This window comes from Bombina bombina, chromosome 1 (genome assembly GCF_027579735.1).
Source record: "Bombina bombina isolate aBomBom1 chromosome 1, aBomBom1.pri, whole genome shotgun sequence".
NCBI lineage: Eukaryota > Metazoa > Chordata > Amphibia > Anura > Bombinatoridae > Bombina > Bombina bombina.
In genome coordinates, this window is record NC_069499.1 from 1,275,953,123 (window position 1) to 1,275,965,494 (window position 12,372).

The 12,372-nt window shown below is 35.1% G+C and overlaps 1 protein-coding gene across 1 annotated transcript in view; it reads left to right on the forward strand.

The window, feature by feature from the left end:
- CA7 (carbonic anhydrase 7) overlaps positions 1 to 12,372 on the forward strand; it is a 50,206-nt gene that overhangs the window by 29,518 nt on the left and 8,316 nt on the right. The gene's annotated exons all lie outside the window — the stretch shown is intronic.

A 12,372-nucleotide genomic window follows, 5' to 3' on the forward strand; every position in this document is an offset into this window, starting at 1 on the left:
TTTTTGGAAAACAAGCAGGGACAATACAGGCAATCACAGGCTGTACTGCCCAAGCCATTTCATGTTATAGAACACACTTGAGACTGTTTAAATAGTACTTCTTTAGTCAGTGGCGACTCGTGGGTTATTCAAATGGGGGTTCACAATACATGAACTGGGCTTAAATACCACCTGGCAAGTATTTTATAAATAATGCATGATATAAATGGAGCTTGTGTAACTAATAAAAGCAAAGGATTTATTTTGTTCTTAGAACTTTCTATTTTAGTTGATGATATTTAGATGGTTGGAGCAGTGCAGGAGGTGGGTGACCATAAAGCTATCATGGAAGAGGGGACCCTGCCCCTGCAATGCAGATCATTGTAGCAGAGGAAACATCCTAGTTTCAGGCTGCTTTTTAAAACTATTGCCGGAGTAACTTTTATTTTTGCAGCTGCACCACTTTTGGGAATTCCTTGATGCTTGCAGTGAGACTCCCACTCTGTGTGCATCACTGGTGCTGGTGAGGTGCAGAAAGCTGGGACCTCATGGAATATAAGCTGTGATGTCACATGATAAAAGGATTTACTAGCACCAGGGATGCACACACAGTGGGAGTCTCACTGCAAGCATCAAGAAATTCCCCAAACTCCCAAAACAATTGAGTGGTGCAGCTGCAAAAATAAAAGTTACTCCGACATCAGTTTTAACAAGCAGCCTGAAACTAGGAAGTTTCCTATGCTACAGTAGTGTTACTATGATATAAACTTAGGTAAGGACTTTACCATTAGGTTATTCTCAAGACTGGATGTGCCCACTGCCTGCCCTCTCCTCTCACTTGCTGCCTCCGACTCTGTTTTGCACCGACCAGGCTCCTCCTCCCACACACCGTCATCACGTGGCTCTCACTCGCACATTAAAATCTGTGCTGTTAAGGTTAGGAGCTGGGTTGGGGGCAGCGCTGCAGGCGCTAAGAAATAAGTGCTTAGGGCTTGAAGCCTATACTTCTATCTATCGCACGTGCGGTACAATAGAAGTAAAAACTGCATTTTTTTTTTTACAAAATTGGACTGGAATTTTTTTTGCCGAATAAATATAATTTTTCCAATGGCGGGGGGGGGGGGGGGGGGGCTATTGGAAAAATTATATTTAGCCAAAAATGTTTTTTTTCTCTCAGGGCTCTCAAAGGGGTTCAAGTGCGCCTGTGCTCATATGGAGGAGCCTCCACTGCCTTTAGTAAAAACAAATATGTTACATGAAAGTGAACATAAATTGTGTAGTAACATACTTGTTTTCTTGCAAAATGAGCACTTAGAATTAGCATTCTGCCTCTTCTGAGCATGAGCAAAACAGACACTTACTGTCTTTCTAGCATTATCTGAATATTAAACCATCTCATGCTACTCTAGAAGATTTATGATGTCATCAAGCTAGAAAACCCTTCCTTTAGAGATCCCAGCCTCCTAGTAGGGCTGTGACAGGATGTTAAAAAAAGGAAATAAAATGTAAAATCCTTTTAAAATAATAAATAATAATATAATGCAATGATTTATATTAAGTGTAAGCCACTGCTTCAAGCCTGATGTATTAAAAGGCGTGAGGACAGCTTTCAATTTGCAGTGGATCTGTTTGTCCGCTGGCCCGTATGTAGCATTGCACAATCCACTGAGTATGTAATGCCCACCCCTTCACTCGTGCCACCAATCGCACGAGAGAAGGGACTGTCACGAGATCCAGATTATACATGTATATACACATATTAACACACACACATATATATATATATGTATATATATATATATATATATATATATATGTATATATATATATATATATATATATATATATATGTATATATATATATATATATATATATATATATATATATATATATATGGAAAAACTGTTTAATCTAGCTGTGTAATTGCAAAATCATGCTTGACTTTTTACCTGGAGCAAAATTCCAGGTGGGTCCAAGCACCCACCTTGCCCCCTCCCTCCGGACACCTGTGTTTCTTGGAAATGTAGAGAACCTTGCAATGTTTTGACAAATACAAGGAATAATATCTCAATTTACTCAGGAATTTACACACAAGCACATAAGTGTTATTTAACTATAAACAATGGCAAGTGTCAAGTTCATTGCTCTCTAAATTAACCTCTATATGGTCTATGGCTTTAAATTTCCGGTGCAGAAATTGAAATAAAACAATGTTCTCTTATACTGTGGTTATTTATCTACCTATTACTAAGAGAGCACATTAAAATGGAATTGACTTCAATGTACATGCTCAACTCAGCTATCAGTTTCCTCAAATCTCCAGTAACACAATAGGATGTAAATGATTAGTTCAGTTTTAATAAAGATCAATTTAATATCAAAAGAGCAAAACAAACTCTTTTATAGTAAGTTAGTAGAAAGTATTTGTTTTATGGGGAAGGGCTTAGATATATGCTTGGTCACCTGTAACTGATCATTTCTATTGAGCTATGTTCCTATTGTACTATATACAACATTTGTATGAAAGCATTTGAGTAAATATACTTTTTTATTTCAGTATATTGAATGTGAGATTGTGCATGCACTACAATTTGGTCCCTTTGTGAAATATTCAGTTTCCTATATATTCAATTACAGACTAAACATTTCATTCTACAAACTGCTTTTCTCAGAAAAGAGCTTTTGTGATTTGAAGATTTGTATTGTTTGTCTATATATAGATCACAAATAGTATTGTTATTCATTTGAAAAGTTTCTTCCATTATTTACATCCCATTTTTACCAGTGGAAACTAAAAAAATAATAAAAAAAAATAATAAAAGTAAAATAGTTGTGTGGCTAAGTGTTTTGGCCTGTATAAGTCCATTTTTTAGTCACAATTAAACTTTTATGATTCAGATAGGGCATGTAATTTTAAACAAGTTTCCAATTTATTTTTATCATCAAATTTGCTTTTTTTTTCTTGGTATTCTTTGTTGAAAGCTATACTTAGGTAGGCTCATATGCTATTTTTTAAGCCCTTGAAGGCCGCCTCTTATCTCAGTGCATTTGACAGTTTTTCACAGCTACACAGCGCTAGGTCACGTGTGTCATATAGATAACATTGGGCTCACTCTAGTAGAATTAACTGGGTGTCAGCACTGATTGGCTAAAATGCAAGTCTGTCAAAAGAACTGAAATAAGGGGGCAGTCTGCAGAGGCTTAGATAGAAGGAAATGTGGTTGGCAATACAGGGAGAATGGGTAATAAAGGTATTATCTAGCTTTTTAAACAATACAAATTCTGGAGTTGACTGTCCCTTTAAATTTACTGTCAATTCACCTGTTTAAACCAATAGACCAATAGACATTTAACACAGCGCCTATTCTTTTTTATGTTTGAAGTAATTCTTTGTTGAAAAGCATGTTTAGGTAGGCTCAGGAGCAGCACTACTGGGAGCTAGCTGGTGATTGGTGGATATACACATATGCACACTTGGCCTTGGTTCAGCTAGGTCTTCGTAATGCATTGTTGCTCTGGAACTGAATGTAACTAAGCGTTTAACACTTACTGGGGTTACACACTTTGGGCGCACAATAAATTATCAGCCATTACAAGTGGTTGGTTAATGCTACTGCGAGCTCCAAAAATTAACTAGAGATCAGACCTCTGATTAATTTCTTAAATATCCCTCAATTGCCCCCAAAATAAACTGTAAGGTCCCTTTTTGTTAAAAAAATATTGTAGCATCTGTTTTTTTTTTTAAACGGCATGAAGCAGTTTTAACTAGGGTTTAAAATGTGCAGGTGTGGGGTTTTAGAAATAAAAAGTGCCTTTACATTTCAGTCTATGGGGACTGTGTTATTACTATAAATATATATGTTACTGCTTATATGCATATATATTTATGTGTTACTATGTATATTCATATGCATATATATTTATGTGTTACTATGTATATTCATATGCATATATATTTATGTGTTACTATGTATATTCATATGCATATAGATTTATGTGTTACTATGTATATTCATATGCATATATATTTATGTGTTACTATGTATATTCATATGCATATAGATTTATGTGTTACTATGTATATTCATATGCATATATATTTATGTGTTACTATGTATATTTATATGCATATATATTTATGTGTTACTATGTATATTTATATGCATATATATTTATGTGTTACTATGTATATTCATATGCATATATATTTATGTGTTACTATGTATATTTATATGCATATATATTTATGTGTTACTATGTATATTCATATGCATATATATTTATGTGTTACTATGTATATTTATATGCATATATATTTATGTGTTACTATGTATATTCATATGCATACAGGGAGTGCAGAATTATTAGGCAAGTTGTATTTTTGAGGATTAATTTTATTATTGAACAACAACCATGTTCTCAATGAACCCAAAAAACTCATTAATATCAAAGCTGAATAGTTTTGGGAGTAGTTTTTAGTTTGTTTTTAGTTATAGCTATTTTAGGGGGATATCTGTGTATGCAGGTGACTATTACTGTGCATAATTATTAGGCAACTTAACAAAAAACAAATATATACCCATTTCAATTATTTATTTTTACCAGTGAAACCAATATAACATCTCAACATTCACAAATATACATTTCTGACATTCAAAAACAAAACAAAAACAAATCAGTGACCAATATAGCCACCTTTCTTTGCAAGGACACTCAAAAGCCTGCCATCCATGGATTCTGTCAGTGTTTTGATCTGTTCACCATCAACATTGCGTGCAGCAGTAACCACAGCCTCCCAGACACTGTTCAGAGAGGTGTACTGTTTTCCCTCCTTGTAAATCTCACATTTGATGATGGACCACAGGTTCTCAATGGGGTTCAGATCAGGTGAACAAGCAGGCCATGTCATTAGATTTTCTTCTTTTATACCCTTTCTTGCCAGCCACGCTGTGGAGTACTTGGACGCGTGTGATGGAGCATTGTCCTGCATGAAAATCATGTTTTTCTTGAAGGATGCAGACTTCTTCCTGTACCACTGCTTGAAGAAGGTGTCTTCCAGAAACTGGCAGTAGGACTGGGAGTTGAGCTTGACTCCATCCTCAACCCGAAAAGGCCCCACAAGCTCATTTTTGATGATACCAGCCCAAACCAGTACTCCACCTCCACCTTGCTGGCGTCTGAGTCGGACTGGAGCTCTCTGCCCTTTACCAATCCAGCCACGGGCCCATCCATCTGGCCTATCAAGACTCACTCTCATTTCATCAGTCCATAAAACCTTAGAAAAATCAGTCTTGAGATATTTCTTGGCCCAGTCTTGACGTTTCAGCTTGTGTGTCTTGTTCAGTGGTGGTCGTCTTTCAGCCTTTCTTACCTTGGCCATGTCTCTGAGTATTGCACACCTTGTGCTTTTGGGCACTCCAGTGATGTTGCAGCTCTGAAATATGGCCAAACTGGTGGCAAGTGGCATCTTGGCAGCTGCACGCTTGACTTTTCTCAGTTCATGGGCAGTTATTTTGCGCCTTGGTTTTTCCACGCGCTTCTTGCGACCCTGTTGACTATTTTGAATGAAACGCTTGATTGTTCGATGATCACGCTTCAGAAGCTTTGCAATTTTAAGAGTGCTGCATCCCTCTGCAAGATATCTCACTATTTTTGACTTTTCTGAGCCTGTCAAGTCCTTCTTTTGACCCATTTTGCCAAAGGAAAGGAAGTTGCCTAATAATTATGCACACCTGATATAGGGTGTTGATGTCATTAGACCACACCCCTTCTCATTACAGAGATGCACATCACCTAATATGCTTAATTGGTAGTAGGCTTTCGAGCCTATACAGCTTGGAGTAAGACAACATGCATAAAGAGGATGATTTGGTCAAAATACTAATTTGCCTAATAATTCTGCACTCCCTGTATATATTTATGTGTTACTATGTATATTCATATGCATATAGATTTATGTGTTACTATTTATATTCATATGCATATATATTTATGTGTTACTATGTATATTCATATGCATATATATTTATGTGTTACTATGTATATTTATATGCATATATATTTATGTGTTACTATGTATATTCATATGCATATATATTTATGTATTACTATGTATATTCATATGCATATAGATTTATGTGTTACTATGTATATTCATATGCATATATATTTATGTGTTACTATGTATATTCATATGCATATAGATTTATGTGTTACTATGTATATTCATATGCATATATATTTATGTGTTACTATGTATATTCATATGCATATATATTTATGTGTTACTATGTATATTCATATGCATATATATTTATGTGTTACTATGTATATTCATATGCATATATGTATGTGTTACTATGTATATTTATATGTATATATATTTATGTGTTACTATGTATATTCATATGCATATATATTTATGTGTTACTATGTATATTCATATGCATATATATTTATGTGTTACTATGTATATTCATATGCATATATATTTATGTGTTACTATGTATATTCATATGCATATATATTTATGTGTTACTATGTATATTCATATGCATATATATTTATGTGTTACTATGTATATTCATATGCATATATATTTATGTGTTACTATGTATATTCATATGCATATATATTTATGTGTTACTATGTATATTCATATGCATATAGATTTATGTGTTACTATGTATATTCATATGCATATATATTTATGTGTTACTATGTATATTTATATGCATATATATTTATGTGTTACTATGTATATTCATATGCATATATATTTATGTGTTACTATGTATATTCATATGCATATAGATTTATGTGTTACTATGTATATTCATATGCATATAGATTTATGTGTTACTATGTATATTCATATGCATATAGATTTATGTGTTACTATGTATATTCATATGCATATATATTTATGTGTTACTATGTATATTCATATGCATATATATTTATGTGTTACTATGTATATTCATATGCATATATATTTATGTGTTACTATGTATATTCATATGCATATAGATTTATGTGTTACTATTTATATTCATATGCATATAGATTTATGTGTTACTATGTATATTCATATGCATATATATTTATGTGTTACTATGTATATTCATATGCATATATATTTATGTGTTACTATGTATATTCATATGCATATATATTTATGTGTTACTATTTATATTCATATACATATAGATTTATGTGTTACTATTTATATTCATATGCATATAGATTTATGTGTTACTATTTATATTCATATAGATTTACACTTTGCTGCCCATCGCTGCGTGACTAACCCCCTTTGCTGCACTAGGTTCTATGCCATGTCTGATGGTATGAGAATGAGGCTCCCAATGGAGCCTAAGGAAGTGTACTCTCCTGAGCACAAAGCTTCCGTGCAATGAGAATAAGAATTTGTGTTCGCATTGCGCTTAACTTATAATATCAGTGCACATTTCGGTACGCTGCTATTACTGAGTGGAGGGCAAATATCACGTTCGCGTAAGTGCAATTTTGCGCTCCACTCGTAATCTAGGCCATAGTTATATACAAGTAAAAATGTAATAATAATAAATTGCTCTAACTTATTATTTTCTTTTTGAACTTTTATATCTCTTTAATATATAAGTTCTTAGATGACTCTCTTGTCATATCAATGCAATATTGCAGATTACTATAAATCTGAAACAGAATCACTTACTTAACATGTAAGTAGAGCAGTTTAAAATACTAACCTCTTTAATAATTAATTCATTTGTAATGGATCCTTTGTTACAGTCATATAACTAAAGGAAGGGAAAATCCTTTTTTTCTCAGAGAGGCACAGGGGGGTAGTTATCAAGCCGTCAACCTCAAATACGCTGGAATTCCGCAGCGTATTTGTGGCGAGGCTGATTCGCCTTAGTTATCAAAGGCTCGAGACCGGCAAAAGTAGAATTTTGTGACGTAAGCTTCGATCCGCCGGACTCAGTCCGACACAGATCGATTCTTACGTCACTCCAGATGTTCCGCACATAAGTGCGGCACATTGTCACTACTTTTGCTAGTTATCAAATGACTAGCAGGTACGCTCGGCACTTTTACGGCCCAGCGTACCTGGTTTTCAAACCGCCACCCCTGGAGGCGGCGGATCCCATAGGAATCAATGGGAGTCTGACCATAGCGAAAGTACAAGTTCGCTGCTGACAGACATCCCATTGATTTCTATGGGAGCTGTCTGCACCTAACACCCTAACATGTACCCCGAGTCTAAACACCACTAATCTGTCCCCCCCTACACCGCCGCAACTAAATAAAATTATTACCCCCTAAACCGCCGCTCCCGGAGCCCACCGCAACTATAATAAATGTATTAACCCCTAAACCGCCGCTCCCTGAACCCGCCGCAACCTATATTAAATGTATTAACCCCTATCCTGCCCCCCCTACACTGTCACCACCTATAATAAATTTATTAACCCCTAATCTGCCCCCCCCTACACCGTCGCCACCTATAATAAATTTATTAACCCCTATCCTGCCCCCCACTACGCCGCCGCCACTGTAATAAAATTATTAACCCCTAAACCTAAGTCTAACCCTAACGCCCCCCTAACTTAAATATTAATTAAATCAATCTAAATAATATTTTTATTATTAACTAAATTAATCCTATTTAAAACTAAATACTTACATTTAAAATAAACCCTAATATAGCTACAATATAAATAATAATTATATTCTAGCTATTTTAGGATTTATTTTTATTTTCCAGGTACCTTTCAACTTATTTTAACTAGGTACAATAGCTATTAAATAGTTATTAACTATTTAATAGCTTACCTAGCTAAAATAAACAGAATTTTACCTGTAAAATAAATCCTAACCTAAGTTACAATTACACCTAACACTACACTATACTTTAATAAATTATTCCTATTTAAAACTAAATACTTACCTGTAAAATAAACCCTAAGATAGCTACAATATAAATAATAATTATATTCTAGCTATTTTAGGATTTATATTTATTTTACAGGTAACTTTGTATTTATTTTAGCTAGTTAGAATAGTTATTAAATAGTTATTAACTATTTAATAACTACCTAGCTAAAAGAAATACAAAATTACCTGTAAAATAAATCCTAACCTAAGTTACAATTAAACCTAATACTACACTATCATTAAATTAATTAAATAAACTACCTACAAATAACTACAATTAAATACAATTACATAAACTAACTAAAGTACAAAAAATAAAAAAAGCTAAGTTACAAAAAATAAAAAAATAAGTTACAAACATTTTAAAAATATTACAACAATTTTAAGCTACTTACACCTAATCTAAGCCCCCTAATAAAATAACAAACCCCCCAAAATAAAAAAATGCCCTACCCTATTCTAAATTAAATAAAGTTCAAAGCTCTTTTACCTTACCAGCCCTTAAAAGGGCCATTTGTGGGGGCATGCCCCCAAAAGTTCAGCTCTTTTGCCTGTAAAAGAAAAATACAACCCCCCCAACATTAAAACCCACCACCCACATACCCCTAATCTAACCCAAACCCCCCTTACAAAAACCTAACACTAATCCCCTGAAGATCATCCTACCTTGTCTTCACTCAGCCGAGCAGCGATGGAACCGAAGTGGACATCCGGAGCGGAAGAAGTTAATCCTCCAAGCGGCGCTGAAGAAATCTTCCATCCGATGAAGTCATCATCCAGGCGGCGCTGAAGAAGTCTTTGATCCGGCCGATGTCATCTTCCAAGAGGTGCTGAAGAGGTCTTCTATCCGGGCGATGTCATCTTCCAAACAGGGTCTTGAATCTTCCTCCCGCCGACGCGGAACCTCCTTCTTCACCGACGGACTACGACGAATGAAGGCTCCTTTAAGGGACTTCATCCAAGATGGCGTCCCCTCAATTCCGATTCCATCAGCCAATCAGATTTTTCCTATATTAATTCCGATTGGCTGATAGAATCCTATAAGCCAATCGGAATTGAGGGGACGCCATCTTGGATGACGTCCCTTAAAGGAGCCTTCATTCGTCGTAGTCCGTCGGTGAAGAAGGAGGTTCCGCGTCGGCGGGAGGAAGATTCAAGACCCGGCTTGGAAGATGACATCGCCAGGATAGAAGACCTCTTCAGCGCCTCTTGGAAGATGACATCGGCCTGATCAAAGACTTCTTCAGTGCCGCCTGGATGATGACTTCATTGGATGGAAGATTTCTTCAGCGCCGCTTGGAGGATTAACTTCTTCCGCTCCGGATGTCCACTTCGGTTCCATCGCTGCTCGGCTGAGTGAAGACAAGGCAGGATGATCTTCAGGGGATTAGTGTTAGGTTTAGATTAGTGTTAGGCTTAGATTAGGTGTAAGTAGCTTAAAATTGTTGTAATAATTTTTAAAATGTTTGTAACTTATTTTTTTATTTTTTGTAACTTAGCTTTTTTTATTTTTTGTACTTTAGTTAGTTTATGTAATTGTATTTAATTGTAGTTATTTGTAGGTAATTTATTTAATTAATTTAATGATAGTGTAGTATTAGGTTTAATTGTAACTTAGGTTAGGATTTATTTTACAGGTAATTTTGTATTTCTTTTAGCTAGGTAGTTATTAAATAGTTAATAACTATTTAATAACTATTCAAACTAGCTAAAATAAATACAAAGTTACCTGTAAAATAAATATAAATACTAAGATAGCTACAATATAATTATTATTTATATTGTAGCTATATTAGGGTTTATTTTACAAGTAAGTATTTAGTTTTAAATAGGAATAATTTATTAAAGTATAGTGTAGTGTTAGGTGTAATTGTAACTTAGGTTAGGATTTATTTTACAGGTAAATTTCTCTTTATTTTAGTTAGGTAATAACTATTTAATAGCTATTGTACCTAGTTAAAATAAATTGAAAGGTACCTGTAAAATAAAAATAAATCCTAAGATAGTTAGAATATAATTATTATTTATATTGTAGCTATATTAGGGTTTATTTTATAGGTAAGTATTTAGTTTTAAATAGGATTAATTTAGTTAATAACAAAAATATTATTTAGATTTATTTAATTAATATTTAAGTTAGGGGGGCATTAGGGTTAGACTTAGGTTTAGGGGTTAATAATTTTATTACAGTGGCGGCGGCGTAGTGGGGGGCAGGATAGGGGTTAATAAATTTATTATAGGTGGCGACGGTGTAGGGGGGCAGGATAGGGGTTAATAGGTTTAATATAGATTGCGGCGGGTTCAGGGAGCGGCGGTTTAGGGGTTAAACTATTTATTTAGTTGCGGAGAGGTGCGGGATCAGCAGGAGAGGGGTTAATAACTTTATTATAGAGGGCGACGGTGTAGGGGGGGCAGGATAGGGGTTACTAGGTATAATCTAGGTGGCAGCGGTGTCCGGGAGCGGCGGTTTAGGGGTTAATACATTTATAAGAGTTGCGGCAGGGTCTAGGAGCTGCAGTTTAGGGGTTAATACATTTATAAGAGTTGCGGCAGGGTCTAGGAGCGGCGGTTTAGGGGTTAGTAACTTTATTTAGTTGCGGGGGGCTCCGGGGGCGCCGGTATAGGGATAGAACAGTGTAGTTTAGTGTGAGTGCTTAGTGATAGGCTAGCAATAAAGCTGGGAAAAAGCCGAAGGGCAGCGAGATCGGATGAGTGATAACTCTCACAGTCCGCTGCTCATCGCCCCGCGGCTTTTTGACAGCTTTTTTTGATAACTTAGGCGAACGTATTCAAGGTCCGCGGCGGCGAAGGTAGGCAAGCTTAGGCGGGCGTATTGGGCCGGCGAAGGCAGAAAAGTAGACGGCTTGATAACTACCCCCCATCATGTCTATTAATTTTCGATGTTTTTTTAAAGCTCCCATACCATCATATATGTTTCAAACTCACAAGGAATGCACGTGTCAAGGGGCATGCACGTGTTTTGAACATTATTGGCTAGATTACGAATGGAGCGCAAATTAGCACTTCTGCTTGCGTGTTAGCTTACCTAGAAGTAAGCTGTATGCATGTTTTGGTTAGCGCGCTTAAGTTGAAAGTAAAAAGTTTGCGTACGAGCGCTAACCCGACATGAGCAGAAAGCCGAACTTAAAATATTGTGAACACATTAATGTATTCCCCCATAGACTTCAATGGAACGTGAAAAGTGGGGAAAAAAACACCCTTTCTCGCACGCAAAAAAGATCGTGTTTACTCAAGTGTGCTAACCTGACATGAAATATGAATATTTCACATTCCAATTTTGTTCATATTGCAGAGTATGTTGTACTTATTCTTAAATACATATATATATATATATGATTTGTTCTGTTCTCTTTTCATTCACACATATATATATATATATATATATATGATGTTTTTTGGTAAAATATATATCTATACCTATATATAAATATAAT